Consider the following 25,706-nt stretch of genomic DNA (forward strand, 5'->3'; position numbering starts at 1 on the left):
GAGAAGTTGGAGGAAGAAGGAGAAGTTTGGAGGAAGAGGGAGAAGTTGGAGGAAGAGGGAGAAGTTGGAGGAAGAGGGAGAAGTTGGAGGAAGTGGGAGAAGTTGGAGGAAGAGGGAGAAGTTGGAGGAAGAGGGAGAAGTTGGAGGACGAGGAAGAAGAGGGAGAAGTTGGAGGAAGAGGGAGAAGTTGGAGGAACAGGGAGAAGTTGGAGGAAGAGGGAGAAGTTGGAGGAAGAGGGAGAAGTTGGAGGAAGAGGGAGAAGTTGGGAAAAGTTGGAGGAGGAAGAGGGAGAAGTTGGAGATGGATGAGGAAGAAGTTGGAGGATGAGGGAGAAGTTGGAGGAAGAGGGAGAAGTTTGAGGAAGAGGGAGAAGTTGGTGGAAGAGGAAGAAGTTGGAGGAAGTGGGAGAAGTTGGAGGACGAGGGAGAAGTTGGAGGAAGAGGAAGAAGTTGGAGGATGAGGGAGAAGTTGGAGGACGAGGGAGAAGTTGGAGGAAGAGGAAGAAGTTGGAGGAAGAGGAAGAAGTTGGAGGAAGAGGAAGAAGTTGGAGGACGAGGGAGAAGTTGGAGGAAGAGGGAGAAGTTGGAGGAAGAGGGAGAAGTTGGAGGAAGAGGGAGAAGTTGGAGGAAGAGGGAGAAGTTGGAGGAAGAGGAAGAAGTTGGAGGAAGAGAGAGAAGTTGGAGGAAGAGGGAGAAGTTGGGAGAAGTTGGAGGAAGAGGGAGAAGTTGGAGGAAGAGGGAGAAGTTGGAGGAAGAGGAAGAAGTTGGAGGAAGAGGAAGAAGTTGGAGGACGAGGGAGAAGTTGGAGGAAGAGGGAGAAGTTGGAGGAAGAGGAAGAAGTTGAGGGAAGAGAGAGAAGTTGGAGGAAGAGGGAGAAGTTTGGAGAAGTTGGAGGAAGAGGGAGAAGTTGGAGGAAGAGGGAGAAGTTGGAGGAAGAAGGAGAAGTTGGAGGAAGAGGGAGAAGTTGGAGGAAGAGGGAGAAGTTGGAGGAAGAGGGAGAAGTTGGAGGAAGTGGGAGAAGTTGGAGGAAGAGGGAGAAGTTGGAGGAAGAGGGAGAAGTTGGAGGACGAGGAAGAAGAGGGAGAAGTTGGAGGAAGAGGGAGAAGTTGGAGGAACAGGGAGAAGTTGGAGGAAGAGGGAGAAGTTGGAGGAAGAGGGAGAAGTTGGAGGAAGAGGGAGAAGTTGGGAAAAGTTGGAGGAGGAAGAGGGAGAAGTTGGAGATGGATGAGGAAGAAGTTGGAGGATGAGGGAGAAGTTGGAGGAAGAGGGAGAAGTTGGAGGAAGAGGGAGAAGTTGGAGGAAGAGGAAGAAGTTGGAGGAAGTGGGAGAAGTTGGAGGACGAGGGAGAAGTTGGAGGAAGAGGAAGAAGTTGGAGGATGAGGGAGAAGTTGGAGGACGAGGGAGAAGTTGGAGGAAGAGGAAGAAGTTGGAGGAAGAGGAAGAAGTTGGAGGAAGAGGAAGAAGTTGGAGGACGAGGGAGAAGTTGGAGGAAGAGGGAGAAGTTGGAGGAAGAGGGAGAAGTTGGAGGAAGAGGAAGAAGTTGGAGGAAGAGAGAGAAGTTGGAGGAAGAGGGAGAAGTTGGGAGAAGTTGGAGGAAGAGGGAGAAGTTGGAGGAAGAGGGAGAAGTTGGAGGAGGAAAAGGGAGAAGTTGGAGGAAGAGGGAGAAGTTGGAGGAGGAAGAGGGAGAAGTTGAAGGAAGAAGTTGGAGGACGAGGGAGAAGTTGGAGGAAGAGGGAGACGTTGGAGGAAGGGGGAGAAGTTGGAGGAGGAAAAGGGAGAAGTTGGAGGAAGAGGGAGAAGTTGGAGGAGGAAAAGGGAGAAGTTGAAGGAAGAAGTTGGAGGAAGAGGGAGAATATGGAGGACGAGGGAGAAGATGGAGGAAGAGGGAGAAGTTGGAGGAACAGGGAGAAGTTGGAGGATGAAGAGGGAGAAGTTGGAGGAACAGGGAGAAGTTGGAGGAGGAAGAGGGAGAACTTGGAGGAAGATGGAGAAGTTGGAGGAAGAGAGAGAAGTTGGAGGAAGAGGGAGAAGTTGGGAGAAGTTGGAGGAAGAGGGAGAAGTTGGAGGAAGAGGGAGAAGTTGGAGGAAGAGGAAGAAGTTGGAGGAAGAGGAAGAAGTTGGAGGACGAGGGAGAAGTTGGAGGAAGAGGGAGAAGTTGGAGGAAGAGGAAGAAGTTGAGGGAAGAGAGAGAAGTTGGAGGAAGAGGGAGAAGTTTGGAGAAGTTGGAGGAAGAGGGAGAAGTTGGAGGAAGAGGGAGAAGTTGGAGGAAGAAGGAGAAGTTGGAGGAAGAGGGAGAAGTTGGAGGAAGAGGGAGAAGTTGGAGGAAGAGGGAGAAGTTGGAGGAAGTGGGAGAAGTTGGAGGAAGAGGGAGAAGTTGGAGGAAGAGGGAGAAGTTGGAGGACGAGGAAGAAGAGGGAGAAGTTGGAGGAAGAGGGAGAAGTTGGAGGAACAGGGAGAAGTTGGAGGAAGAGGGAGAAGTTGGAGGAAGAGGGAGAAGTTGGAGGAAGAGGGAGAAGTTGGGAAAAGTTGGAGGAGGAAGAGGGAGAAGTTGGAGATGGATGAGGAAGAAGTTGGAGGATGAGGGAGAAGTTGGAGGAAGAGGGAGAAGTTGGAGGAAGAGGGAGAAGTTGGAGGAAGAGGAAGAAGTTGGAGGAAGTGGGAGAAGTTGGAGGACGAGGGAGAAGTTGGAGGAAGAGGAAGAAGTTGGAGGATGAGGGAGAAGTTGGAGGACGAGGGAGAAGTTGGAGGAAGAGGAAGAAGTTGGAGGAAGAGGAAGAAGTTGGAGGAAGAGGAAGAAGTTGGAGGACGAGGGAGAAGTTGGAGGAAGAGGGAGAAGTTGGAGGAAGAGGGAGAAGTTGGAGGAAGAGGAAGAAGTTGGAGGAAGAGAGAGAAGTTGGAGGAAGAGGGAGAAGTTGGGAGAAGTTGGAGGAAGAGGGAGAAGTTGGAGGAAGAGGGAGAAGTTGGAGGAAGAGGGAGAAGTTGGAGGAGGAAAAGGGAGAAGTTGGAGGAAGAGGGAGAAGTTGGAGGAGGAAGAGGGAGAAGTTGAAGGAAGAAGTTGGAGGACGAGGGAGAAGTTGGAGGAAGAGGGAGACGTTGGAGGAAGGGGGAGAAGTTGGAGGAGGAAAAGGGAGAAGTTGGAGGAAGAGGGAGAAGTTGGAGGAGGAAAAGGGAGAAGTTGAAGGAAGAAGTTGGAGGAAGAGGGAGAATATGGAGGACGAGGGAGAAGATGGAGGAAGAGGGAGAAGTTGGAGGAACAGGGAGAAGTTGGAGGATGAAGAGGGAGAAGTTGGAGGAACAGGGAGAAGTTGGAGGAGGAAGAGGGAGAACTTGGAGGAAGATGGAGAAGTTGGAGGAACAGGGAGAAGTTGGAGGAGGAAGAGGGAGAAGTTGGAGGAACAGGGAGAAGTTGGAGGAGGAAGAGGGAGAAGTTGGAGGAAGAGGGAGAAGTTGGAGGAAGAGGGAGAAGTTGGAGGAAGAGGAAGAAGTTGGAGGAAGAGGGAGAAGTTGGAGGAAGAGGGAGAAGTTGGAGGAAGAGGGAGAAGTTGGAGGAAGAGGGAGAAGTTGGAGGAAGAGGAAGAAGTTGGAGGAGGTGGGAGAAGTTGGAGGACGAGGGAGAAGTTGGAGGAAGAGGAAGAAGTTGGAGGATGAGGGAGAAGTTGGAGGACGAGGGAGAAGTTGGAGGAAGGGGAAGAAGTTGGAGGAAGAGGAAGAAGTTGGAGGAAGAGGAAGAAGTTGGAGGACGAGGGAGAAGTTGGAGGAAGAGGGAGAAGTTGGAGGAAGAGGGAGAAGTTGGAGGAAGAGGAAGAAGTTGGAGGAAGAGAGAGAAGTTGGAGGAAGAGGGAGAAGTTTGGAGAAGTTGAAGGAAGAGGGAGAAGTTGGAGGAAGAGGGAGAAGTTGGAGGAAGAAGGAGAAGTTGGAGGAAGAGGGAGAAGTTGGAGGAAGAGGGAGAAGTTGGAGGAAGAGGGAGAAGTTGGAGGAAGTGGGAGAAGTTGGAGGAAGAGGGAGAAGTTGGAGGAAGAGGGAGAAGTTGGAGGACGAGGAAGAAGAGGGAGAAGTTGGAGGAAGAGGGAGAAGTTGGAGGAACAGGGAGAAGTTGGAGGAAGAGGGAGAAGTTGGAGGAAGAGGGAGAAGTTGGAGGAAGAGGGAGAAGTTGGAGGAAGAGGGAGAAGTTGGAGGAAGAGGGAGAAGTTGGAGGAAGAGGAAGAAGTTGGAGGACGAGGGAGAAGTTGGAGGAAGAGGGAGAAGTTGGAGGAAGAGGGAGAAGTTGGAGGAAGAGGAAGAAGTTGGAGGAAGAGAGAGAAGTTGGAGGAAGAGGGAGAAGTTTGGAGAAGTTGAAGGAAGAGGGAGAAGTTGGAGGAAGAGGGAGAAGTTGGAGGAAGAAGGAGAAGTTGGAGGAAGAGGGAGAAGTTGGAGGAAGAGGGAGAAGTTGGAGGAAGAGGGAGAAGTTGGAGGAAGTGGGAGAAGTTGGAGGAAGAGGGAGAAGTTGGAGGAAGAGGGAGAAGTTGGAGGACGAGGAAGAAGAGGGAGAAGTTGGAGGAAGAGGGAGAAGTTGGAGGAACAGGGAGAAGTTGGAGGAAGAGGGAGAAGTTGGAGGAAGAGGGAGAAGTTGGAGGAAGAGGGAGAAGTTGGAGGAAGAGGGAGAAGTTGGAGGAAGAGGGAGAAGTTGGAGGAAGAGGAAGAAGTTGGAGGAGGTGGGAGAAGTTGGAGGACGAGGGAGAAGTTGGAGGAAGAGGAAGAAGTTGGAGGATGAGGGAGAAGTTGGAGGACGAGGGAGAAGTTGGAGGAAGGGGAAGAAGTTGGAGGAAGAGGAAGAAGTTGGAGGAAGAGGAAGAAGTTGGAGGACGAGGGAGAAGTTGGAGGAAGAGGGAGAAGTTGGAGGAAGAGGGAGAAGTTGGAGGAAGAGGAAGAAGTTGGAGGAAGAGAGAGAAGTTGGAGGAAGAGGGAGAAGTTGGGAGAAGTTGGAGGAAGAGGGAGAAGTTGGAGGAAGAGGGAGAAGTTGGAGGAAGAGGAAGAAGTTGGAGGAAGAGGAAGAAGTTGGAGGAAGAGGAAGAAGTTGGAGGACGAGGGAGAAGTTGGAGGAAGAGGGAGAAGTTGGAGGAAGAGGGAGAAGTTGGAAGAAGTTGGAGGAAGAGAGAGAAGTTGGAGGAAGAGGGAGAAGTTTGGAGAAGTTGAAGGAAGAGGGAGAAGTTGGAGGAAGAGGGAGAAGTTGGAGGAAGAAGGAGAAGTTGGAGGAAGAGGGAGAAGTTGGAGGAAGAGGGAGAAGTTGGAGGAAGAGGGAGAAGTTGGAGGAAGTGGGAGAAGTTGGAGGAAGAGGGAGAAGTTGGAGGAAGAGGGAGAAGTTGGAGGACGAGGAAGAAGAGGGAGAAGTTGGAGGAAGAGGGAGAAGTTGGAGGAACAGGGAGAAGTTGGAGGAAGAGGGAGAAGTTGGAGGAAGAGGGAGAAGTTGGAGGAAGAGGGAGAAGTTGGGAAAAGTTGGAGGAGGAAAAGGGAGAAGTTGGAGATGGATGAGGAAGAAGTTGGAGGATGAGGGAGAAGTTGGAGGAAGAGGGAGAAGTTGGAGGGAGAAGTTGGAGGACGAGGGAGAAGTTGGAGGAAGAGGGAGAAGTTGGAGGAAGAGGGAGAAGTTGGAGGAAGAGGAAGAAGTTGGAGGAAGTGGGAGAAGTTGGAGGACGAGGGAGAAGTTGGAGGAAGAGGAAGAAGTTGGAGGATGAGGGAGAAGTTGGAGGACGAGGGAGAAGTTGGAGGAAGAGGTAGAAGTTGGAGGAAGAGGAAGAATTTGGAGGAAGAGGAAGAAGTTGGAGGACGAGGGTGAAGTTGGAGGAAGAGGGAGAAGTTGGAGGAAGAGGGAGAAGTTGGAGGAAGAGGAAGAAGTTGGAGGAAGAGAGAGAAGTTGGAGGAAGAGGGAGAAGTTGGGAGAAGTTGGAGGAAGAGGGAGAAGTTGGAGAAAGAGGGAGAAGTTGGAGGAAGAGGAAGAAGTTGGAGGATGAGAGAGAAGTTGGAGGAAGAGGGAGAAGTTGGGAGAAGTTGGAGGAAGAGGGAGAAGTTGGAGGAAGAGGGAGAAGTTGGAGGAAGAAGGAGAAGTTGGAGGAAGAGGGAGAAGTTGGAGGAAGAGGGAGAAGTTGGAGGAAGTGGGAGAAGTTGGAGGAAGAGGGAGAAGTTGGAGGACGAGGAAGAAGAGGGAGAAGTTGGAGGAAGAGGGAGAAGTTGGAGGAAGAGGGAGAAGTTGGAGGAACAGGGAGAAGTTGGAGGAAGAGGTAAAAGTTGGAGGAAGAGGGAGAAGTTGGGAAAAGTTGGAGGAGGAAGAGGGAGAAGTTGGAGATGGATGAGGAAGAAGTTGGAGGATGAGGGAGAAGTTGGAGGAAGAGGGAGAAGTTGGAGGGAGAAGTTGGAGGACGAGGGAGAAGTTGGAGGACGAGGGAGAAGTTGGAGGACGAGGGAGAAGTTGGAGGAGGAAGAGGGAGAAGTTGGAGGAGGAAGAGGGAGAAGTTGGAGGAAGAGGGAGAAGTTGGAGGAAGAGGGAGAAGTTGGAAGTCAAGGGAGAAGTTGGAGGAGGAAGAGGGAGAAGTTGGAGGAGGAAGAGGGAGAAGTTGGAGGAAGAGGGAGAAGTTGGAGGAGGAAGAGTGAGAAGTTGGAGGAGGAAGAGTGAGAAGTTGGAGGAGGAAGAGGGAGAAGTTGGAGGAAAGAGGGAGAAGTTGGAGGAGGAAGAGGGAGAAGTTGGAGTAGGAAGAGGGAGAAGTTGGAGGAGGAAGAGGGAGAAGTTGGAGGAAGAGGGAGAAGTTGGAGGAGGAAGAGTGAGAAGTTGGAGGAGGAAGAGTGAGAAGTTGGAGGAAGAGGGAGAAGTTGGAGGAAGAGGGAGAAGTTGGAGGAAGTGGGAGAAGTTGGAGGAAGAGGGAGAAGTTGGAGGAAGAGGGAGAAGTTGGAGGACGAGGAAGAAGAGGGAGAAGTTGGAGGAAGAGGGAGAAGTTGGAGGAACAGGGAGAAGTTGGAGGAAGAGGGAGAAGTTGGAGGAAGAGGGAGAAGTTGGAGGAAGAGGGAGAAGTTGGGAAAAGTTGGAGGAGGAAGAGGGAGAAGTTGGAGATGGATGAGGAAGAAGTTGGAGGATGAGGGAGAAGTTGGAGGAAGAGGGAGAAGTTGGAGGGAGAAGTTGGAGGACGAGGGAGAAGTTGGAGGAAGAGGGAGAAGTTGGAGGAAGAGGGAGAAGTTGGAGGAAGAGGAAGAAGTTGGAGGAAGTGGGAGAAGTTGGAGGACGAGGGAGAAGTTGGAGGAAGAGGAAGAAGTTGGAGGATGAGGGAGAAGTTGGAGGACGAGGGAGAAGTTGGAGGAAGAGGTAGAAGTTGGAGGAAGAGGAAGAATTTGGAGGAAGAGGAAGAAGTTGGAGGACGAGGGTGAAGTTGGAGGAAGAGGGAGAAGTTGGAGGAAGAGGGAGAAGTTGGAGGAAGAGGAAGAAGTTGGAGGAAGAGAGAGAAGTTGGAGGAAGAGGGAGAAGTTGGGAGAAGTTGGAGGAAGAGGGAGAAGTTGGAGAAAGAGGGAGAAGTTGGAGGAAGAGGAAGAAGTTGGAGGATGAGAGAGAAGTTGGAGGAAGAGGGAGAAGTTGGGAGAAGTTGGAGGAAGAGGGAGAAGTTGGAGGAAGAGGGAGAAGTTGGAGGAAGAAGGAGAAGTTGGAGGAAGAGGGAGAAGTTGGAGGAAGAGGGAGAAGTTGGAGGAAGTGGGAGAAGTTGGAGGAAGAGGGAGAAGTTGGAGGACGAGGAAGAAGAGGGAGAAGTTGGAGGAAGAGGGAGAAGTTGGAGGAACAGGGAGAAGTTGGAGGAAGAGGGAGAAGTTGGAGGAAGAGGTAAAAGTTGGAGGAAGAGGGAGAAGTTGGGAAAAGTTGGAGGAGGAAGAGGGAGAAGTTGGAGATGGATGAGGAAGAAGTTGGAGGATGAGGGAGAAGTTGGAGGAAGAGGGAGAAGTTGGAGGGAGAAGTTGGAGGACGAGGGAGAAGTTGGAGGACGAGGGAGAAGTTGGAGGACGAGGGAGAAGTTGGAGGACAAAGGAGAAGTTGGAGGAGGAAGAGGGAGAAGTTGGAGGAAGAGGGAGAAGTTGGAGGAAGAGGGAGAAGTTGGAAGTCAAGGGAGAAGTTGGAGGAGGAAGAGGGAGAAGTTGGAGGAGGAAGAGGGAGAAGTTGGAGGAAGAGGGAGAAGTTGGAGGAGGAAGAGTGAGAAGTTGGAGGAGGAAGAGTGAGAAGTTGGAGGAGGAAGAGGGAGAAGTTGGAGGAAAGAGGGAGAAGTTGGAGGAGGAAGAGGGAGAAGTTGGAGTAGGAAGAGGGAGAAGTTGGAGGAGGAAGAGGGAGAAGTTGGAGGAAGAGGGAGAAGTTGGAGGAGGAAGAGTGAGAAGTTGGAGGAGGAAGAGTGAGAAGTTGGAGGAGGGAGAAGTAGGAGGAAGAGGGAGAAGTTGGAGGACGAGGGAGAAGTTGGAGGAGGAAGAGGGAGAAGTTGGAGGAAGAGGGAGAAGTTGGAGGAAGAGGGAGATGTTGGAAGACAAGGGAGAAGTTGGAGGAGGAAGAGGGAGAAGTTGGAGGAAGAGGGAGAAGTTGGAGGAGGAAGAGTGAGAAGTTGGAGGAGGAAGAGTGAGAAGTTGGAGGAGGAAGAGGGAGAAGTTGGAGGAAAGAGGGAGAAGTTGGAGGACAAGGGAGAAGTTGGAGTAGGAAGAGGGAGAAGTTGGAGGAGGAAGAGGGAGAAGTTGGAGGAAGAGGTAGAAGTTGGAGGAGGAAGAGTGAGAAGTTGGAGGAGGAAGAGTGAGAAGTTGGAGGAGGAAGAGGGAGAAGTTGAAGGAAGAAGTTGGAGGAAGAGGGAGAATATGGAGGACGAGGGAGAAGATGGAGGAAGAGGGAGAAGTTGGAGGAAGAGGGAGAAGTTGGAGGAACAGGGAGAAGTTGGAGGAAGAGGGAGAAGTTGGAGGAAGAGGGAAAAGTTGAAGGAAGAGGGAGAAGTTGGGAAAAGTTGGAGGAGGAAGAGGGAGAAGTTGGAGATGGATGAGGAAGAAGTTGGAGGATGAGGGAGAAGTTGGAGGGAGAAGTTGGAGGACGAGGGAGAAGTTGGAGGACGAGGGAGAAGTTGGAGGACGAGGGAGAAGTTGGAGGACAAGGGAGAAGTTGGAGGAGGAAGAGGGAGAAGTTGGAGGAAGAGGGAGAAGTTGGAGGAAGAGGGAGAAGTTGGAAGTCAAGGGAGAAGTTGGAGGAGGAAGAGGGAGAAGTTGGAGGAGGAAGAGGGAGAAGTTGGAGGAAGAGGGAGAAGTTGGAGGAGGAAGAGTGAGAAGTTGGAGGAGGAAGAGTGAGAAGTTGGAGGAGGAAGAGGGAGAAGTTGGAGGAAAGAGGGAGAAGTTGGAGGAGGAAGAGGGAGAAGTTGGAGTAGGAAGAGGGAGAAGTTGGAGGAGGAAGAGGGAGAAGTTGGAGGAAGAGGGAGAAGTTGGAGGAGGAAGAGTGAGAAGCTGGAGGAGGAAGAGTGAGAAGTTGGAGGAGGGAGAAGTAGGAGGAAGAGGGAGAAGTTGGAGGACGAGGGAGAAGTTGGAGGAGGAAGAGGGAGAAGTTGGAGGAAGAGGGAGAAGTTGGAGGAAGAGGGAGATGTTGGAAGACAAGGGAGAAGTTGGAGGAAGAAGAGGGAGAAGTTGGAGGAAGAGGGAGAAGTTGGAGGAGGAAGAGTGAGAAGTTGGAGGAGGAAGAGTGAGAAGTTGGAGGAGGAAGAGGGAGAAGTTGGAGGAAAGAGGGAGAAGTTGGAGGACAAGGGAGAAGTTGGAGTAGGAAGAGGGAGAAGTTGGAGGAGGAAGAGGGAGAAGTTGGAGGAAGAGGTAGAAGTTGGAGGAGGAAGAGTGAGAAGTTGGAGGAGGAAGAGTGAGAAGTTGGAGGAGGAAGAGGGAGAAGTTGAAGGAAGAAGTTGGAGGAAGAGGGAGAATATGGAGGACGAGGGAGAAGATGGAGGAAGAGGGAGAAGTTGGAGGAACAGGGAGAAGTTGGAGGAGGAAGAGGGAGAAGTTGGAGGAACAGGGAGAAGTTGGAGGAGGAAGAGGGAGAAGTTGGAGGACGAGGGAGAAGTTGGAGGAAGAGGGAGAACTTGGAGGAAGATGGAGAAGTTGGAGGAACAGGGAGAAGTTGGAGGAGGAAGAGGGAGAAGTTGGAGGAACAGGGAGAAGTTGGAGGAGGAAGAGGGAGAAGTTGGAGGAAGAGGGAGAAGTTGGAGGAAGAGGGAGAAGTTGGAGGAAGAGGAAGAAGTTGGAGGAAGAGGGAGAAGTTGGAGGAAGAGGGAGAAGTTGGAGGAAGAGGGAGAAGTTGGAGGATGAGGGAGAAGATGGAGAAGTTGGGGGAAGAGGGAGAAGTTGGAGGAAGAGGGAGAAGTTGGAGGAAGAGGGAGAAGTTGGAGGACGAGGGAGAAGTTGGAGGACGAGGGAGAAGTTGGAGGAAGAGGGAGAAGTTGGAGGAAGAGGGAGAAGTTGGAGGAAGAGGAAGAAGTTGGAGGAAGTGGGAGAAGTTGGAGGACGAGGGAGAAGTTGGAGGAAGAGGAAGAAGTTGGAGGATGAGGGAGAAGTTGGAGGACGAGGGAGAAGTTGGAGGAAGAGGAAGAAGTTGGAGGAAGAGGAAGAAGTTGGAGGAAGAGGAAGAAGTTGGAGGACGAGGGAGAAGTTGGAGGAAGAGGGAGAAGTTGGAGGAAGAGGGAGAAGTTGGAGGAAGAGGAAGAAGTTGGAGGAAGAGAGAGAAGTTGGAGGAAGAGGGAGAAGTTGGGAGAAGTTGGAGGAAGAGGGAGAAGTTGGAGGAAGAGGGAGAAGTTGGAGGAAGAGGGAGAAGTTGGAGGAAGAGGAAGAAGTTGGAGGAAGAGGAAGAAGTTGGAGGACGAGGGAGAAGTTGGAGGAAGAGAGAGAAGTTGGAGGAAGAGGGAGAAGTTGGAGGACGAGGGAGAAGTTGGAGGAAGAGGGAGAAGTTGGAGGAAGAGGGAGAAGTTGGAGGAAGAGGAAGAAGTTGGAGGAAGTGGGAGAAGCTGGAGGACGAGGGAGAAGTTGGAGGAAGAGGGAGAAGTTGGAGGAAGAGGAAGAAGTTGGAGGAAGAGGGAGAAGTTGGAGGACGAGGGAGAAGTTGGAGGAAGAGGAAGAAGTTGGAGGACGAGGGAGAAGTTGGAGGAAGAGGGAGAAGTTGGAGGAAGAGGGAGAAGTTGGAGGAAGAGGAAGAAGTTGGAGGAAGAGGGAGAAGTTGGAGGAAGAGGGAGAAGTTGGAGGAGGAAGGAGAAGTTGGAGGAAGAGGGAGAAGTTGGAGGAAGAGGGAGAAGTTGGAGGAAGTGGGAGAAGTTGGAGGAAGAGGGAGAAGTTGGAGGAAGAGGGAGAAGAGGGAGAAGTTGGAGGAAGAGGGAGAAGTTGGAGGAAGAGGAAGAAGTTGGAGGAAGAGGAAGAAGTTGGAGGAAGAGGAAGAAGTTGGAGGACGAGGGAGAAGTTGGAGGACGAGGGAGAAGTTGGAGGAAGAGGAAGAAGTTGGAGGAAGAGGGAGAAGTTGGAGGAAGAGGAAGAAGTTGGAGGAAGAGGAAGAAGTTGGAGGAAGAGGAAGAAGTTGGAGGAAGAAGGAGAAGTTGGAGGAAGAGGAAGAAGTTGGAGGAAGAGGAAGAAGTTGGAGGACGAGGGAGAAGTTGGAGGAAGAGAGAGAAGTTGGAGGAAGAGGGAGAAGTTGGAGGACGAGGGAGAAGTTGGAGGAAGAGGGAGAAGTTGGAGGAAGAGGGAGAAGTTGGAGGAAGAGGAAGAAGTTGGAGGAAGTGGGAGAAGTTGGAGGACGAGGGAGAAGTTGGAGGAAGAGGGAGAAGTTGGAGGAAGAGGAAGAAGTTGGAGGAAGAGGGAGAAGTTGGAGGACGAGGGAGAAGTTGGAGGAAGAGGAAGAAGTTGGAGGACGAGGGAGAAGTTGGAGGAAGAGGGAGAAGTTGGAGGAAGAGGGAGAAGTTGGAGGAAGAGGAAGAAGTTGGAGGAAGAGGGAGAAGTTGGAGGAAGAGGGAGAAGTTGGAGGAGGAAGGAGAAGTTGGAGGAAGAGGGAGAAGTTGGAGGAAGAGGGAGAAGTTGGAGGAAGTGGGAGAAGTTGGAGGAAGAGGGAGAAGTTGGAGGAAGAGGGAGAAGAGGGAGAAGTTGGAGGAAGAGGGAGAAGTTGGAGGAAGAGGAAGAAGTTGGAGGAAGAGGAAGAAGTTGGAGGAAGAGGAAGAAGTTGGAGGACGAGGGAGAAGTTGGAGGAAGAGGAAGAAGTTGGAGGAAGAGGGAGAAGTTGGAGGAAGAGGAAGAAGTTGGAGGAAGAGGAAGAAGTTGGAGGAAGAGGAAGAAGTTGGAGGAAGAAGGAGAAGTTGGAGGAAGAGGAAGAAGTTGGAGGAAGAGGAAGAAGTTGGAGGAAGAGGGAGTGTGCTCATGTGCATTTGTGTGTGTCTGGGGGCAGCAGGGAGTTGGAGAGAGAGACCGTCACACCACTGGGGGGGCGCTAACGGGGTACCCGTGTGTTTATTTATCTCGCCTGGACGCCATTTTAGTTCTAGCAGGTGAGATCATCCTTGTTATGAATTACCCTGGCCTGTAGCTGACCTCAGAGCAGTGTACACAGAGACACAGTTGCCACTTCGTATCTCTATCTACTCTTAAAACACAGGTCCTGGATCAGCCTACTCTGCCAGATCGTAAATTCCGAAATGAAAAAGGATTAAAATGTTAGTTTTTTGTTTTGTTTTTATGTCTTATTTATTTAACATTGATGTTGTTTATTGTGACAGGAAAGAATTTCAGTGTTTTTAATGACAACAAACCAATAAATAAATAAAGTAATATTTGCCTTATAGCTTATAATTGTTACTTCATCCCAAATCAACTACAGACCAGGTCCATAATGATTGGCTTCTTTCCAGAGCCTTGATATCCTCGGTCTGCTCTTATGGACTGGCCATCTTCTTCACATAACAGGTTTTCAACTGGGTTCAAGTCCGGAGACTGAAAAGGCCATCGTAAAATGCTGATCTTGTGGTAAATTAACAATTTATTTGTGGATTTTGCTAGGGTTTATTGTCTTGCTGGAAGATCCACTTGGGGCCATGTGTCAGCCTCCTGGCAGAGGCAACCAGGTTTTTTGGTTAAATATCCTGGTACTTGGTAAAGTTCATGATGCCGTTGAACAGAACAAGGACACCAGGACCAGTGGAAACAAAATAGCCCCATAACATCAAAGGATCCACCACCATATTTTACAGAAGAGAGCAGCTCTATTTGTCATCTGACCACAGCAGTGCCTGGAGTTTGATAAATGGCATTGGATTGGAACTGGAGTTATAGTCATATGTTATGAAAATAAAGCTCTTTGGCCATGCACACCAGTGGTGGGTTTGGCGTTGAAAAACAGAAAGAATTATTATGGACCTGACTGTATAACTCATTAGACTGATCCTACAGAGGCCACTGGAGGCTTTAAGCTGGGTGGATCTGCAGCCTCCCTCCCTCGTGGGGCCTATGTTCTCTCTGAGGTGTGTCTGTTCTGGAGGACGAGAGGAATCCCTGACTGGGTGGACGTAACTTTCCTGCCGCTGGCTTCCTGGCCAGCCTGGATGTTTGAGAAGGGGTTGTGAAGTGGCGGAGGGGCAGGAGAGGGGGGAGGGGGCGGAGAGATTTAGGTCAGGCGTTAGGCACATGGCTCCCTGCTGGTGAAAGAGTCCTTTGTGGAGCAGCTTTCCCTCCAGTCTAACTGAGTCTGGCCAGAGTGAAGGGAGCAGCTTTCCCTCCAGTCTAACTGGGTCTGGCCAGGGTGAAGAGAGCAGCCTTCCCTCCAGTCTAACTGGGTCTGGCCAGAGTGAAGGGAGCAGCTTTCCCTCCAGTCTAACTGGGTCTGGCCAGGGTGAAGGGAGCAGCTTTCCCTCCAGTCTAACTGGGTCTGGCCAGGGTGAAGGGAGCAGCTTTCCCTCCAGTCTAACTGGGTCTGGCCAGAGTGAAGGGAGCAGCTTTCCCTCCAGTCTAACTGGGTCTGGCAAGGGTAAAGGGAGCAGCTTTCCCTCCAGTCTAACTGGGTCTGGCCAGAGTGAAGGGAGCAGCTTTCCCTCCAGTCTAACTAGGTCTGGCCAGGGTGAAGAGAGCAGCCTTCCCTCCAGTCTAACTGGGTCTGGCCAGAGTGAAGGGAGCAGCTTTCCCTCCAGTCTAACTGGGTCTGGCCAGGGTCAAGGGAGCAGCTTTCCCTCCAGTCTAACTGGGTCTGGCCAGGGTCAAGGGAGCAGCTTTCCCTCCAGTCTAACTGGGTCTGGCCAGGGTGAAGGGAGCAGCCTTCCCTCCAGTCTAACTGGGTCTGGCCAGGGTGAAGGGAGCAGCTTTCCCTCCAGTCTAACTGGGTCTGGCCAGGGTGAAGGGAGCAGCCTTCCCTCCAGTCTAACTGGGTCTGGCCAGGGTGAAGGGAGCAGCTTTCCCTCCAGTCTAACTGGGTCTGGCCAGGGTCAAGGGAGCAGCTTTCCCTCTAGTCTAACTGGGTCTGGCCAGAGTGAAGGGAGCAGCTTTCCCTCCAGTTTAACTGGGTCTGGCCAGTGTCCAGCTCTCTGAAGGGGATAATTTATCCCACCGGCCAGCCCAGGAAACCATCATGCCTAATAACCTCACAGGTCCTCACTGAACTGAGGTTTCCAGCTCCCTGAAATACACCAAGCATATTCAAATTCAGAAAACATGAAAAAAATCAGGTAAAGGGATACCTAGTCATTAAACTGAAATATGTGTTCCACATTTAACCCAACCCCTCTGAATCAGAGAGCATCTTATGCGATGTACACATCATTGGCACCTCAACGAGGCAATTCATTTAGCAGCAATTATAATACAGACAGACATAATGACATATTAAAAAAACAATTTCAAAATACAGTTTTACAGTACAGATACAGGGTCATGGAGAGAGAGAGAAAGAGAGAGAGAGAGAGAGAGAGAGAGAGAGAGAGAGAGAGAGAGAGAGAGAGAGAGAGAGAGAGAGAGAGAGGTGGGTCACGATCAGATGAGCTTCTGCATTTTTCAGCATTTTCTTTAAAAAAGATACATTTAGAGTTAGATAAACTTGGATTTTTTGTCAGGAACCCATACAGGATGCTACCCTCTACAACATAACCTTCACTTCAAATCAAAACTCAAAACCTACAACCTGATTTTGGACGGATTTACGGAATCACCTGGAAGGTTCACATCTACCAAGGATTAATTATTATATTCAGCAAATCCTCTGGAAAACAACAGAAACCTGAGAACACCACCCAACCTGGAACTGAGTGAGTAATGTTTAGTCTGAAACTATATTTGATTTCCAAAAGCCAAGAAGAAAAATACATGACACTACTTTATAAGGACTGAATAGTAATATAATTCTGCCAAGCTTGATACAGCTTCAACTAGCACTTAAGTGTCAAGTGAGAGGTGTCAAAGCCCATTAGCCCAACAATGGCAGGAGAGTCGAATAGTCTACCCCAACCAAATGGAGAGGCCTTAGAAGCTCCCTCCTGCTGTTCAGAGGTAATTAAAATACAGTACCCTGTGCATGTAAAAAATGACAAGACAAGAAAAGATCACAAAATGAAGCTCCTTATGGAAAATCAAGAGACACTTTTTGCTGACCATTACAAAAATGGGAACATCAGCAACCTTATCTTCCACACAAACCATCCCCAGGCATGGCACAGTGCTATATTAGCACACTACCCCTCTGTTAAGAGAGGGGGGGTTAACGAGGGGTGGAAACTCAGGATTCTTGACAATGAGGACGAGGAGTCAGCTAATATAAATCTCTATAAGTCTGGAACAGTATTGGTACAGGGCAACCACAAACAGTTTCAGCTGGACTTTCACCTAATCAAAGAATTAGCCCAGCAGGAGAAGCTCTCCCTTGATAAAGATACCCCCACCCCAAGTGGGTCAGACCAAACCTCTTCACCATATAACCCCACAGACGAGCAACCCTCAGCAGACAGTCAACCTCCCAGTACAGAGTACTTCTCCCTCATTGAAATGAAGGATAAATTCACCCAGCTGGAGGTAAGGCAGGTGGAGCTGGAACAGCAGGTGATCACACTCCAGTCAGCACAGACCCAGACAACAGTCCAGCACAACAACACCCCCTTAACCAGACCTGGAGAGCTGGAGGTCGAGAAAGACATATCTGCACTATGGACAGTGGTGAGACAACATCAACAGGAGAAAGAGCAGGAGCAGGAGAAGAACAGAGCACTAGAGGAGAGGATCAGACTACAGGAGGAGAGGGAGAGGGGGATGGAGGAGAGGATCAGACTACAGGAGGAGAGGGAGAAGGGGATGGAGGAGAGGATCAGACTACAGGAGGAGAGGGAGAAGGGGATGGAGGAGAGGATCAGACTGCTGGAGGAGAGGTTGAGGGGGATGGCATGTGACAGAGAACAACCCACTAGGGAGGTGGCCATCCCCACAGAGACGCCAGCAGAACAGCCCACCTCAGCACCCGACAAAAGTCTCGACACCACAGCAGAACAGTCCACACCAGACCCTGACCATAGAAACGACATCACAACAGAACAGACAAAAGAAAAACCCCAAGCCCAGCAGCTCTCACCCCCTCTGAGCACCCCCCCTGTCAGCCACCCTGATAGCCCTCCTGACAACCCCCCCACACCCACTGAGGACAAACACAAGACACAGATTGTCCTTCTTATGGACTCAAATGGGAAATATATAGAAGAAAAAAAACTTTTTCCCAAACACAGTGTGTCTAAACTCTGGTGTCCAAACACCCAGCGCGCCCTAGACCTTCTGTCTGAGGACAAACTAGGCTCACCTAGCCACATAATAATACACACAGGCACAAACGACCTGAGAGCACAGCAGGAAAGGGTGGCCACAGCACTGAAGGGAGTGATTGAAAAAGCTTCTTCTACTTTCCCCAACGCACAAGTGGTCATCTCCACCCTGCTACCACGAAAAGACTTCCACCCTGCTACAATACAGCGGGTAAACGCAAGCATTTCCCGTGACTGTGCCTCAAAACCAAATGTTTTTCTGGCCCACCACTCCACCCTGGACTTGAACAGCCTCTATGACCAGGTCCACCTCTACAAGGCAGCAGTGCCCACCTTTGCCCGGACTCTAAAGGACATCGCTCTCAAACGCAGCCCCAACACTTCACACAGGAGCAACAGATCAATAGACACCCCACCCAGACCAGCGAGACACCCTCCAAGACCTCCAGGACCCCCCCTGGACCTACACACCCCCCCCACATCAACCATGCCCACACCCAATTTAGGCCCCCTCAGATCAGACCCATGCCACTCCTGCCCACCCCATGCACCCCACCCCCGCAAAGAGGGCATCAACATGGAAGTCACACATACGCCCAGGTAGTGAGCGGGCAAACAGGCCCAACCCCCACTCTTACACTCGCCCAAGCCAACGGCATGTACCAGATGCTCAGCAGGCTCTGCTCACACTTACTGGCCTGAGGCCAAACCCCGACCAACAACATTGGACACTTTATGGAACAAAAAGCCTTCACTATATCATCCTGGAATATCCAAGGTCTGAGGTCATCTGCCTTTGGCCTAAAGAGCAGGAACCCGGACTTCACCAAAGAAATCGGTAATGCAGACATTGTCATCCTGCAAGAAACATGGTATAGAGGAGACGGACCCACTGGTTGCCCTCTAGGTTACAGAGAGCTGGTAGTCCCATCCACCAAACTACCAGGTGTGAAACAGGGAAGGGACTCAGGGGGAATGCTAATTTGGTATAGAGCAGACCTAACTCACTCCATTAAATTAATCAAAACAGGGACATTTTACATTTGGCTAGAAATTCAAAAGGAAATTATCTTAACAGAGAAAAATGTCCTCCTGTGTGCTACCTATATCCCCCCACTAGAATCCCCATACTTTAATGAAGACAGCTTCTCCATCCTGGAGGGGGAAATCAATCATTTCCAGGCCCAGGGACATGTATTAGTCTGTGGCGACCTAAATGCCAGAACTGGACAGGAACCTGACACCCTCAGCACACAGGGGGACAAACACCTACCTGGAGGTGACAGCATTCCCTCCCCCATATGCCCACCTAGGCACAACTATGACAACATAACCAACAAAAACGGGTCACAACTCCTGCAGCTCTGTCGCACGCTGGGTATGTACATAGTCAATGGTAGGCTTCGAGGGGACTCCTATGGTAGGTACACCTATAGCTCATCTCTTGGCAGTAGCACTGTAGACTACTTTATCACTGACCTCAACCCAGAGTCTCTCAGAGCGTTCACAGTCAGCCCACTGACACCCCTATCAGACCACAGCAAAATCACAGTCTACTTGAACAGAGCAATACTCAATCATGAGGCATCAAAGCCAAAGGAACTGAGTAACATTAAGAAATGCTATAGATGGAAGGAATGCAGTTTGGAAACCTACCAAAAAACAATTAGGCAACAGCAAATTCAATCCCTTTTAGACAACTTCCTGGGTAAAACGTTCCACTGCAATAGTGAAGGTGTAAACTTGGCAGTAGAAAATCTTAACAGTATTTTTGACCTCTCAGCTTCCCTATCAAATCTAAAAATCTCAAATAGAAAACCGAAGAAAATGAACAACAATGACAAATGGTTTGATAAAGAATGCAAAAATCTAAGAAATAAATTGAGAAACCTGTCCAACCAAAAACATAGAGACCCGGAAAACCTGAGTCTACGCCTTCACTATGGTGAATCACTAAAACAATACAGAAATACACTACGGAAAAAGAAGGAACAGCACGTCAGAAATCAGCTCAATGTAATTGAAGAATCCATAGACTCTAACCAATTCTGGGAAAATTGGAAAACACTAAACAAACAACAACACGAAGAATTATCTATCCAAAATGGAGATGTATGGGTAAACCACTTCTCCAATCTTTTTGGCTCTATAACAAAGAATAAAGAGCAAAAACATATACATGATCAAATACAAATCCTAGAATCAACTATTAAAGACTACCAGAACCCACTGGATTCTCCAATTACCTTGAATGAGTTACAGGACAAAATAAAAACCCTCCAACCCAAAAAGGCCTGTGGTGTTGATGGTATCCTTAATGAAATGATCAAATATACAGACAACAAATTCCAATTGGCTATATTAAAACTCTTTAACATCGTCCTTAGCTCTGGCATCTTCCCCAATATTTGGAACCAAGGACTGATCACCCCAATCCACAAAAGTGGAGACAAATTTGACCCCAATAACTACCGTGGAATATGCGTCAACAGTAACCTTGGGAAAATACTCTGCATTATCATTAACAGCAGACTCGTACATTTCCTCAATGAAAACAATGTACTGAGCAATTGTCAAATTGGCTTTTTACCAAATTACCGTACAACAGACCATGTATTCACCCTACACACCCTAATTGACAACCAAACAAACCAAAACAAAGGCAAAGTCTTCTCATGCTTTGTTGATTTCAAAAAAGCCTTCGACTCAATTTGGCATGAGGGTCTGCTATACAAATTGATGGAAAGTGGTGTTGGGGGTAAAACATACGACATTATAAAATCCATGTACACAAACAACAAGTGTGCGGTTAAAATTGGCAAAAGACACACACATTTCTTCTCACAGGGTCGTGGGGTGAGACAGGGATGCAGCTTAAGCCCCACCCTCTTCAACATATATATCAATGAATTGGCGCGAGCATTAGAACAGTCTGCAGCACCCGGTCTCACCCTACTAGAATCCGAAGTCAAATGTCTACTGTTTGCTGATGATCTGGTGCTTCTGTCACCAACCAAGGAGGGCCTACAACAGCACCTAGATCTTCTGCACAGATTCTGTCAGACCTGGGCCCTGACAGTAAATCTCAGTAAGACCAAAATAATGGTGTTCCAAAAAAGGTCCAGTCGCCAGGACCACAAATTCCATCTAGACACCGTTGCCCTAGAGCACACAAAAAACTATACATACCTCGGCCTAAACATCAGCACCACAGGTAGCTTCCACAGAGCTGTGAACGATCTGAGAGACAAGGCAAGAAGGGCATTCTATGCCATCAAAAGGAACATAAATTTCAACATACCAATTAGGATCTGGCTAAAAATACTTGAATCAGTCATAGAGCCCATTGCCCTTTATGGTTGTGAGGTCTGGGGTCCGCTCACCAACCAAGATTTCACAAAATGGGACAAACACCAAATTGAGACTCTGCATGCAGAATTCTGCAAAAATATCCTCCGTGTACAACGTAGAACACCAAATAATGCATGCAGAGCAGAATTAGGCCGATACCCACTAATTATCAAAATCCAGAAAAGAGCCGTTAAATTCTACAACCACCTAAAAGGAAGCGATTCCCAAACCTTCCATAACAAAGCCATCACCTACAGAGAGATGAACCTGGAGAAGAGTCCCCTAAGCAAGCTGGTCCTAGGGCTCTGTTCACAAACACAAACACACCCCACAGAGCCCCAGGACAACAGCACAATTAGACCCAACCAAATCATGAGAAAACATAAAGATAATTACTTGACACATTGGAAAGAATTAACAAAAAAACAGAGCAAACTAGAATGCTATTTGGCCCTAAACAGAGAGTACACAGTGGCAGAATACCTGACCACTGTGACTGACCCAAACTTAAGGAAAGCTTTGACTATGTACAGACTCAGTGAGCATAGCCTTGCTATTGAGAAAGGCCGCCGTAGGCAGACATGGCTCTCAAGAGAAGACAGGCTATGTGCTCACTGCCCACAAAATGAGGTGGAAACTGAGCTGCACTTCCTAACCTCCTGCCCAATGTATGACCATATTAGAGAGACATATTTCCCTCAGATTACACAGATCCACAAAGAATTTGAAAACAAATCCAATTTTGATAAACTCCCATATCTACTGGGTGAAATTCCACAGTGTGCCATCACAGCAGCAAGATTTGTGACCTGTTGCCACAAGAAAAGGGCAACCAGTGAAGAACAAACACCATTGTAAATACAACCCATATTTATGCTTATTTATTTTAACTTGTGTGCTTTAACCATTTGTACATTGTTACAACACTGTATATATATAATATGACATTTGTAATGTCTTTCTTGTTTTGAAACTTCTGTATGTGTAATGTTTACTGTTAATTTGTATTGTTTATTTCACTTTTGTGTATTATCTACCTCACTTGCTTTGGCAATGTTAACACATGTTTCCCATGCCAATAAAGCCCCTTGAATTGAATTGAATTGAATTGAGAGAGAGAGAGAGAGAGAGAGAGAGAGAGAGAGAGAGAGAGAGAGAGAGAGAGAGAGAGAGAGAGAGAGAGAGAGAGAGAGAGAGAGAGAGAGAGAGAGAGAGAGAGAGAGAGAGAGAGAGAGAGAGAGAGAGAGAGAGAGAGAGAGAGAGAGAGAGAGAGAGAGAGAGAGAGAGAGAGAGAGAGAGAGAGAGAAGGAGAGAGAGAGAGAGAAGGAGAGAGAGAGATAAGGAGAGAGAGGAGAGAGAGAGAGAGAGAGAGAAGGAGAGAGAGAGAGAGAAGGAGAGAGAGAAGAGAGAGAGAGAGAGAGAGAGAGAGAGAGAGAGAGAGAGAGAGAGAGAGAGAGAGAGAGAGAGAGAGAGAGAAGGAGAGAGAGAAGGAGAGAGAGAGAGAGAGAGAGAGAGAGAGAGAGAGAGAGAGAGAGAAGGAGAGAGAGAGAGAGAGAAGGAGAGAGAAGGAGAGAGAGAGAGAGAGAGAGAAGGAGAGAGAGAAGGAGAGAGAGAGAAGGAGAGAGAGCCTGATGTGAAGCCCGTGTGCCAAGGAAGAGTGCCCCCTAAGTGCTGGGTGGTTAGAGAGTTTGTGGCGTACGGTACAGTCGGTGCCACCACTCTGGTCCAGACCACACAATATCGTCCTCTAGGCCAGTGAAGGAAAAAGTGCCCAAATGTCATCCTTGAGTAAAAGTAAAAATAACTTAATAGAAAATGACTCAAGTAAAAGTGACCCAGTAAAATTCTACTTCAGTAAAAGTCTAAAAGTATTTTGTTTAAAATATACTTACAGTATCAGAAGTAAAAGTATGAATAATTTCAAATTCCATCTATATATATATATTTAAGCAATCCAGATGGCAACATTTTGTTGTTGTTTTTTATTTACGGAACGCCAGGGACACACTCCAACACCCAGACATCATTACAGATAGCCAGGGACACACTCCAACACCCAGACATCATTACAGATAGCCAGGGACACACTCCAACACTCAGACATCATTTACAGAAAGCCAGGGGCACACTCCAACACTCAGACATCATTTACAGAAAGCCAGGGGCACACTCCAACACTCAGACATCATTTACAGATAGCCAGGGACACACTCCAACACTCAGACATCATTTACAAATGAAGCATGTGTGTTTAGTGAGTGCGCCAGACAGACCCTACAGCCTCCTAACAGCCCCCCTGGTAGCTCTCTTGACAACCCCCACACATCCACTGAGGACACACAAAAGCCTAAGAAAATGAACAACAATGCCAAAAAGGTTTGATGAAGAATGCAAAAAAAATAAGAAGTACATTGACAAACCTATACAACCAAAAACATAGAGACCCAGAAAACCTGAGTCTATGTCTTCACCATGTTGAATCACTAAAACAATACAGAAATACGCTACTGAAAAAGAAGGAACAGCACGTCAGGAATCAACTCAATGTAATTAAAGAATAAGTAGAATCTAACCACTTCTGGGAGGATTGGAACACGCTAAACAAACAACAACATGAAGAGTTATCAACAGCAAATACATATACAGTACATGATCAAATATAAATCTTAGAATCAACTATTAAAGTCTACCAGAACCAACTGGATTCTCCAATTACATGAGATGAAGTACAGGGGGTAAAAATACAAACCTTTCGACCCAAAAAGGCCTGTGGGGTTGATGGTATATAAAATTACATCTATTACGTTTCAGCTACGACCCAGATGCAGACAGTGTCGAAGAAACAAACGTTTATTTCTAATACAGGGGCAGGCAAATGACAGGTCAAAGGCAGGCAGGGGTCAATAACCCAGAGAGGTGGGGCAAGGTACAGAACAGCAGGCAGGCTCAGGGTCAGGGCAGGCAGGGGTCAATAACCCAGAGAGGTGGGGCAAGGTACAGAACAGCAGGCAGGCTCAGGGTCAGGGCAGGCAGGGGTCAATAACCCAGAGAGGTGGGGCAAGGTACAGAACAGCAGGCAGGCTCAGGGTCAGGGCAGGCAGGGGTCAATAACCCAGATAGGTGGGGCAAGGTACAGAACAGCAGGCAGGCTCAGGGTCAGGGCAGGCAGGGGTCAATAACCCAGATAGGTGGGGCAAGGTACAGAACAGCAGGCAGGCTCAGGGTCAGGGCAGGCAGGGGTCAATAACCCAGATAGGTGGGGCAAGGTACAGAACAGCAAGCAGGCTCAGGGTCAGGGCAGGCAGGGGTCAATAACCCAGATAGGTGGGGCAAGGTACAGAACAGCAGGCAGGGTCAGGGCAGGCAGGGGTCAATAACCCAGATAGGTGGGGCAAGGTACAGAACAGCAGGCAGGCTCAGGGTCAGGGCAGGCAGGGGTCAATAACCCAGAGAGGTGGGGCAAGGTACAGAACAGCAGGCAGGGTCAGGGTCAGGGTCAGGGGCAGGGCAGGCAGGGGTCAAAACCGGGAAGGACTAGAAAACCGGAGATAGAACAGGCAGGAGCAGGGGAACAGACGGTGGTAGGCTTCATGAACAAAACAAACTGGCAACAGACAAACAGAGAACACAGGTATAAATACACAGGGGATAAAGGGGAAGATAGGCAACACATTGAGGGGGGTGGAGACAAGTACAACGACAGGTGAAACAGATTAATGTGTGACAGAAATCATCCTCAGCTTTGACGTCTTCCCCAATATTTGAAACCAAGGCCTGATCACCCCAATCCAAAAAGTGGAGACAGATTTGACCCCAATAACTACCGTGGGATATGCGGCAGCAGTTAACCTTAACAGCAGACTCGTACATTTCCTCAGTGAAAATAATGTACTGAGCAAATGTCAAATTGGTACACACACACACATTTCTTTCCACAGGGCCGTGGGGTGAGACAGGGATGCAGCTTAAGCCCCACCCTCTTCAACATATACAGTGGGGAGAACAAGTATTTGATACACTGCCGATTTTGCAAGTTTTCCTACTTACAAAGCATGTAGAGGTCTGTAATTTTTATCATAGGTACACTTCAACTGTGAGAGACGGAATCTAAAACAAAAATCCAGAAAATCACATTGTATAATTTTTAAGTAATTAATTTGCATTTTATTGCATGACATAAGTATTTGATCACCTACCAACCAGTAAGAATTCCGGCTCTCACAGACCTGTTAGTTTTTCTTTAAGAAGCCCTCCTGTTCTCCACTCATTACCTGTATTAACTGCACCTGTTTGAACTCGTTACCTGTATAAAAGACACCTGTCCACACACTCAATCAAACAGACGCCAACCTCTCCACAATGGCCAAGACCAGAGAGCTGTGTAAGGACATCAGGGATAAAATTGTAGACCTGCACAAGGCTGGGATGGGCTACAGGACAATAGGCAAGCAGCTTGGTGAGAAGGCAACAACTGTTGGCGCAATTATTAGAAAATGGAAGAAGTTCAAGATGACGGTCAATCACCCTCGGTCTGGGGCTCCATGCAAGATCTCACCTCGTGGGGCATCAATGATCATGAGGAAGGTGAGGGATCAGCCCAGAACTACATGGCAGGACCTGCTCAATGACCTGAAGAGAGCTGGGACCACAGTCTCAAAGAAAACCATTAGTAACACACTACGCCATCATGGATTAAAATCCTGCAGTGCACGCAAGGACCCCCTGCTCAAGCCAGCGCATGTCCAGGCCCGTCTGAAGTTTGCCAATGACCATCTGGATGATCCAGAGGAGGAATGGGAGAAGGTCATGTGGTCTGATGAGACAAAAATATAGCTTTTTGGTCTAAACTCCACTCGCCGTGTTTGGAGGAAGAAGAAGGATGAGTACAACCCCAAGAACACCATCCCAACCGTGAAGCATGGAGGTGGAAACATCATTCTTTGGGGATGCTTTTCTGCAAAGGGGACAGGACGACTGCACCGTATTGAGGGGAGGATGGATGGGGCCATGTATCGCGAGATCTTGGCCAACAACCTCCTTCCCTCAGTAAGAACATTGAAGATGGGTCGTGGCTGGGTCTTCCAGCATGACAACAACCCGAAACACACAGCCAGGGCAACTAAGGAGTGGCTCCGTACGAAACATCTCAAGGTCCTGGAGTGGCCTAGCCAGTCTCCAGACCTGAACCCAATAGAAAATCTTTGGAGGGAGCTGAAAGTCCGTATTGCCCAGCGCCAGCACCGAAACCTGAAGGATCTGGAGAAGGTCTGTATGGAGGAGTGGGCCAAAATCCCTGCTGCAGTGTGTGCAAACCTGGTCAAGAACTACAGGAAACGTTTGATCTGTGTATTTCCAAACAGAGGTTTCTGTACCAAATATTAAGATCTGCTTTTCTGATGTATCAAATACTTATGTCATGCAATAAAATGCAAATTAATTACTTAAAAATTATACAATGTGATTTTCTGGATTTTTGTTTTAGATTCCGTCTCTCACAGTTGAAGTGTACCTATGATAAAAATTACAGACCTCTACATGCGTTGTAAGTAGGAAAACCTGCAAAATCGGCAGTGTATCAAATACTTGTTCTCCCCACTGTAT

The sequence above is a fragment of the Salvelinus alpinus genome, chromosome 8 (assembly GCF_045679555.1).
Source record: "Salvelinus alpinus chromosome 8, SLU_Salpinus.1, whole genome shotgun sequence".
Classification (NCBI taxonomy): domain Eukaryota; kingdom Metazoa; phylum Chordata; class Actinopteri; order Salmoniformes; family Salmonidae; genus Salvelinus; species Salvelinus alpinus.